At 35.4% G+C, this 7,309-nt stretch overlaps 1 pseudogene; it reads left to right on the top strand.

Annotated features, from left to right (window-relative positions):
* The first annotated feature begins 4,360 nt into the window (after positions 1-4,360).
* LOC102876070 lies at positions 4,361-5,266 on the top strand (annotated as a pseudogene).
* Positions 5,267-7,309: the final 2,043 nt, after the last annotated feature.

Below are 7,309 nucleotides of genomic sequence, written 5' to 3'. Positions count from 1 at the left end.
AAATGCAGTCACACACAAGAACAAAAAATATGTGGTTTTGTTTAATATTGTTGTTGTGTGTTTTCAAGCTGATCCCAATTCACAGTTGCCCTGTAGGACAGAATAAAAATTTCTCATGAGATTTCTGATGCAGTAAGATTTACAGGCAGAATGCTAGTTTTTCTCACTGCTAGTACCAAGGTCAACACTCTTGGTACCAGCAGCTAGGATTTCAAGAAATACATTGCACTGGGAAAGTCTAAAATCAGGGACCTCTCCAAATTATTGTGAAGCAATGATATCAGTTTAAGGACTAAAGTTCATGCGACTCGAACCATGGTATTTCTAGTCACTTGTTATGTATCTGAGAGCTGGAAAATGAATAGGATGACAGAAGAATTGATGTCTTTGAGCTGTGGTGTTGGAGAAGAGTACTGAATATACCATGAACTGACAAAAGAACTTGAAGAAAGTGCAGCCAGCGTGTATTTTGGAGGCACAGTTGTTGAAGCTTCGTCTCATATACTTTGGGAAGGTTCCCAGGAGGGGTTATTTCTTGGAGAGGGACATCATGCTTGGAAAGATAAAGGGATGGCAAAAGAACAGAAGATCCTCAACAAGGTAGATTGACATAATGGCTACTGTGATGGGCTTGGTGTGTCTGGAAGTGTGAGGATTGCACAGTATAGGACAGGGTTCAGCTCTGTTGTTCACAGGTCACTATGGATAATCGTTGACTCCATGTCACCTAACAAGGGTTATAGGAGGAGATCATAAGGACTTTTATCTGAGAGTGGAGGGTAGAAATATCAGGCTGTTAGGTGGCAGCTAAATTTGCCACTAGGCTATTTGTATACACGTATGTGAATATTTACCTTATATTTAAATGAGTTTTCCCCCATAGATTTCAATATAATATAGAAATGAAAATTTTAAAAAAATTCATAAACTAATAACAGCAAGTTTGATCATGCAAAAATTTTGTACACCATCGCAATTTTTCACCATTGGTAATACTTTAATACAATAACCTCCAGGCTATGACACTGATTTATACATTGTCATCTCTAAACAAAGATCCCCATCACTTCAATTACCATTCAATCCTATTTGTATATTTAGCATTTTTCAGTTACATCAGAAAACATCTATTGGCATTTACTGTATGCTTGGCACTGTCCTACTTACATGCAGTTGTAGTAAAAAATGAATAAGCATATATACGTACATATCTCAGCCTCATACCTCCAAGTGTTGGTGTTATATTATAAAATTCATTATTGATTTATCTTTTTTTTTCTTCAGGTAATCTAAATATAAAATTTAGAATAAAACAGGAACATTAGGTTACGTTACAGTTTTTGTTAGGTGCTTTTGAACCCTGTCCTATCCTGTTATCATGCTCATAATCTCTGACATATCTGAGACTATTGCTGCAGGTTGAGGGTCTTCCTCTATTTTGCTGACCCTCCATCTTTCCAAGCATGATATCCCTCTCCAAGGAATAGCATTCGAGAGCAACATGCCAAAGTATATGAGATTAAGTTTTATCATCTTTGTCTCCTAGGAGCACTCTGGCTGCACTTTCTCTAATAAATATATGTTTATTGTTTGGGAGTCCATGGGAGATTTAGTACTCTTTCCCAATACCATAGCTCAAGGGTGTCAATTATTCTTCTGTCATCCTTATTAGTTGTCCACCTCTCCAATGCATAGCAAGTGATCAAAAGGACTATGGCTTCAATCAGGAACATCTTAGTTCTCAAACTGACAACAATATTTCTCACTAATTTGGAAAAGTTGCTTATGTAATTTTAAAGACTAAGTTGCATCTGATTCAAGCCATGGACATTTCAATTACTTGTTATTCATCTGAAAGTTGGACAATAGCTAAAGATAGCAAAAGAAAAATCAATACTTTTTGTGTTGTGATGTAAAGAGTACTGAATATCCCATGGGCTACCAAGAGAACAAACAAATAAATATATCCTGGAGAAAGTGTAACTAAGGTATTCCCTAGAGGTAAAGATGATGTCATTTTAGATATTTTGGGCATGTTGTTAAGAAGAGTTTGTCCTTGGAGAAGTACATCATGATTGGAGAGTAGAGGGAGAGAGAAAGAGAGGAGACCCTCAGCTATACGGATTGATGTAGTTATTATAACAAAGGGGCTTAAGAATATCAGGGGTAATGAAGATGACATAAGATAGGACAAGGTTCAGATCCTTTGCTCGTAGGCTTGCTATGTCTTAGTCAGTTCAACAAAACCTTCCAACAACATACACACAAACACATCACCTAAAGGGGTACTCAGGAATCAGATTCGCTACATTAAAAGATTTTACTACATGAAAAGAATCAACAAAGAATCTCAATGTCAATAGTTCAAAAAGGCCAGGCATCAACTGTTAAATAGAACATCATTCACTCATGTACAAGTTTAAACTGAATCTGAAGAAAACGAAAACACCAGATTACAATTTTTATTCTATTCCAGGAATTGAAATGCCATCTCAAGAATAGATGTGATGCATTGAACACTTATGTTTGAAGCGGATGAGTTGTGGGATGACCTTAGCATTCTCATCCACAAAGAAAGCAAAATGTCATTATAAATCTAGAGAAGAAAGAAAAGGCCAAAATGGATGTCTGAAAAGACTCTGAAAATGGAACTAAAAGGTATAGAGATCAAAAGGAAGGGGGGAAATGCTGAAGTTAGGGAGTTGAACCTAAGATTTAAAAGAAGATAAAGCAAGGTAATGAAATGTGCAAAGAGCTGGAGATAAAAAACCAAAAAAAGAAGAATACAATTGCCTTATTTATCTCCTACTGAAAGAAATAGAGATCAAATTCTGATTCTAATGCTTCATCTGACAAACTTTGGGCATGGCCACAAGGGCCAGTCCTTGGAGAGGGACATCAACCTTGGAGAGTGGAGGGATATCACAAGAAAGAAAGGCCCTTGATGAGATGGATTGACTGGGGTAATGAGGGAAAGTGTGTCAGAGAGAGAACAGAGTTTAGGGCTATTGTCTATGGGGTTGTTATGAGTCACAAGTGACTCAATGACACATAACAGGAAGAATATGCACCACATGTAATTTTAAAGAAGAAAAGCACCTGGAGCAAATACTTTCATTAATTAAGCACCTCTGGTCTTTTAAACGAAGACTGATTTCTTAGGTAAACCATCAAACTGGTGCTGGAATGTAATACGTCTTAAAATGCTATTAATATATAAATATTTTGTTTTCTCCTTTTAGAAACAAATAGATAATGTCATTTTTAGTGCCAGAGTTAGAGACTTTAAGTCAGAAAGAAGTAAGAAAGTCTGGACAAAAGGATTGTCTGGGTAGATACCAGCAGGAGAGAACCAGTAGGGGAGAAAGAGTCTAATAAAGAGGCTATGACTGGGCACCACACAATCAGAACCAGAGACATTGAGCAAAGATGCCTCAAGATCTTGACATGCAATGGATGCTGTCCTCAGGTTATTTCAAGAACAATGGCCCAGAACCACCCATTATATTATCACATTGACCACCCTCCAGATCATCACTTTGGTCCAATCTCAAACCCAGAGACATATCAAGCTGCAAAGCCCAGCACCTATATTAGGTTATGCCAAGCTTGGCAAGGTGTCTTTCCTCTATCTCTTTACTTCTGGAGGACTGATCCATCTCACTCTACATAGAATGTGTGTGTGTGTGTGTGTGTGTGTGTGTGTGTGTGTGTACATACATCACACACACACTACAAGTTGATATGAGGGTAAAACCCTTGCAGATGATCAACTGAAGCATTATTTAAAATAATTTCGGATACTTTGGAGATATTCTAGAGTAAAAGACCCATCTAAATTAGCATATAATCAGGGTCCTTATTATATTGTACTTTGTCATATACTTTCATTTCTTTCTCTCACCCACTTCCTTTCTTTAATTTTATGTTCCTGTATCATATTCAAGACTTTCTCTTGATCTAGTCTTCAAATATGATGATGTTCAAATTAGTGGGAAAGAACGGTTAGTATTGTAATAACACTTTTTAGTGTAATCTACCTTCCTGACAATGTCCCTGCTATTCGATTGCTGAGCAGATGGTCATCATTATAGGCTTAGTTTGCGACCATTAAAGAAGTGTGAATTTTATGTTAACCTAAGTGAACTGAACAGGAAATAAACTCCTGGTTTTGGCTTTATTTAATCCTTACTTTAACAAAACACTGTAATCAAGCCCAGTACTAAGTAAATAAATTAAGGAAATAATTATGTTTAATAAGAATGTTCTCAGGTTGGTATTTTGATGTGGCAACATTTGAGTCAATACTCCTAAAAGAAATAAAGAGTAAAGGAGAGCCCTTTGGCTCTTGGGCACCACCATGGAAGTGGACAAGAAAAAGCACCTTACAAAACGTAGCAAATAAGGAGCTAAGGAGAAAGAGGTTCCGTTTTCTCATAAATATTGGTTATGATGTAAAGGCATCAGCTATGTTGTATATGAGAGATATTGGTAAGAGATTAGTCACAAGTATTCAAGGAACAAAAATTGCATCTCATTGACTCAAGGGTCATGTTTTTGAAGGGAGCCCTGCTGATTTGCAAAATGATGGGGTTCCATTTAAAAATTCAAGGTAATTACTGAGGATGTTCAAGGCAAGAACAGCCTCACCGATTTCCATATCATGGATCTTACTCCTGATAAAATGTGCTCCCGTGTAAAAAAAATAAGGCAGACCATGATTGAAGTTGATGCTGATGTCAAGACTACTGATGGTTATTTATGGTTATTATGCTTCACCTGCTTTGTGTTGGTTTTACAGAAAAAAAAAAACAACAACAAAACACCACAACAATCAAAGTCAGAAGACATCTTATGCTCAGCACCAACAGGTCTGCCAAATCTGGAAGAAAATTATGGGAATCATGACTCGAGAGGTGCAGGCAGATGATTTGAAATAAGTGGTAATAAATTTATTTTAGACAACATTGGGAAAGACATAGAAAAGTCTTGTCTGTTTATTTACCCTCTCCATGATGCATTTGTTAGAAAAGTAAAAATGCTGAAGCAGCCCAAGTTTCAACTGGGCAAACTCATGGAGATTCATGGTGAAGGTGGTAGCTCTGGAAAAGCTACTGAAGATGAGACAGGTGCTCAAGTTGAATGATCTGATGGCTATGAACCACCAGTTCAAGAATCTTTTAATAAAGACAAACAAAAGTTATTATTTGTGAAAAAAGTATACAAGAGAAAACGAGTCAGGGTATTTAAAAAAGTCAAAAAATAACTAATTCTGTTAAAATACTAAAAATAGCTGACATTACACAGGATAACCAAGAGTAAAGAAGAAGTATAAGTTGAAAGTCTAGAAAAACTCCTGTAGTACAGTGTAAAAGCCAGAAAACGGATTACCATGATCTATAATCTTGAATATTGTGTTAAGTGTTTTATGCACGTTATTCCACTTAACTTATATAACACAACTACAGAGTTGGTATTTCTATTTTACTGTTACACAATTGAAAACATGAGAGTCAGAGAAGTTATTGATTTTCCTAAATTCATAAATATAAAAGATGAACAATTTTAAGAATTAGAGAAAAAAAGTCTGAGTAAAAAAAGAGAAAATAAAATAATCAATTATAAATGAATTTTCTTCAAGTGCATGCATTATATTTTTAAAATTAGAGGTATATTGAAGTGCATTTTAAAACATTCTAAATAATGTGCGTTTGGATATATCATTTGGTGCACTATGCCATAGATGAATATCTATTTACATGAATGAACAGGTACTTCCATACTCATGAGTAACAACTTAGTGTTGAGGTTGGTGGGTTAAAATGTGCAGTTGTGTTTTTGAGTGCCTTCCAGCCAAGCACAATTCATAATAATCTTTTGCACAACTGGTAACAAGTTCTTCAAAACAGAATATATAAAAATGTTCAAAACAAAATATCTATGAATAATTGAATGGAAACCAGTTTTAACAAAAGAAAAATCTGAAGTTACTTACTTGAAACTGAACTTACAGGGAAATGCATAGTAAGCTCTCTTTGGGAGAAAATCCAAAAATAGTCCATAAGTCTTTTCATGTGGCTAACTTGGCAGAGGCATACTGGTTTTATAAATGGTTAAATTTTTTACTATGAGCCAAACAGTTGGTCATTTGAGTCCTTTGCATGGCAAAAATATCTGCTGGAGAAGAATACTGAATATATGATGGACTGCTAGGAAACAAACAGAGAGAGTGAGAGAGACCAGGCTTGCTCCTTGGAGGCAAGGATTCTGAAGCTTTATCTATATACTTTGGACATGTTGCAAGGCAGGACCAGCCCTTGAAGCGGAATGTCATGCTTGGAAGGGTGGGACAGCATAAGAAAGGAAGACCCTTGATGAGGTGGATTGATTGAGTTACTGGGCTAATGGGGGTAGGTGTGCCAGAAAAAATAAAATTGCCACAGGATAAAGCAGGGTTTAGGGCTTTTGTAAGTAAGATAGCTATGAGTCACATGTGAGTCAATGGCACATAACAACAACAAAAACAACATAAAAAATAACAGTGAGGAAATAGCTGCCTTGTAACATCAACAACCTGAATTTCAACAACAGTAACAGTGACAGAAACAACACAAATATTAACAATAAAATAATAAAAATCAGCAAAATATTATTATCAACAATATACAAAGCACATATAATACCCAAAACACAAAACATCATTAATATCAATTAGCCAACAGCATTACTACAAAATAATTAATGTCAATTCTAGAATCACCATCAACAACATATATTTTGACAATTCGATTGATTGAGAATTATCATAGTAAAACCATTTTGTTGTTAATTTTTTTCTGCATATATAATACATTTAGAAAGCTTAACAGAAAAGAGTGCAGATAGCTACTTAAGTATGAAACTAAATTATATATTTGAAAACAATTCAGATGAAAATAAAATCTTTTATCTGGGATTGGATTTTGCGTGGATTACAAAAATATAATATGGTGCTTTCATCAAAGTAAAATTTACAGAAATAATACCGAAGATTCATTCACATAGTCCTTCAGAAGAGTCTTAATAATGTGATTGTGTGTTCATTGCATGTTTGCAGTAGGGGAGGTAGTTTACATGCAGAGTTTAAATGTACAGTTTAATGACTGCAATAAATATTGTGTGTTTATTTTACCCTAGAGCAAAATATCCAGAGTGCTAAAGAGCAAAAAGGTTGGTATAGAGACCAAGACCAAGGCTATGGACAGTTTAATTGCTTGCTATGTATCTGAGAGGTGAATAAAAAATCAGGATTACAGAAGAAGTCTCAATG

This window comes from Elephantulus edwardii, unplaced genomic scaffold (assembly GCF_000299155.1).
Source record: "Elephantulus edwardii isolate Elephantulus edwardi_28Jun2011 unplaced genomic scaffold, EleEdw1.0 scaffold00078, whole genome shotgun sequence".
Taxonomy (NCBI): Eukaryota; Metazoa; Chordata; class Mammalia; order Macroscelidea; family Macroscelididae; genus Elephantulus; species Elephantulus edwardii.
The sequence above is the reverse complement of the archived record's forward strand: the minus strand, read 5'-3'. Positions and strand labels throughout refer to the sequence as shown.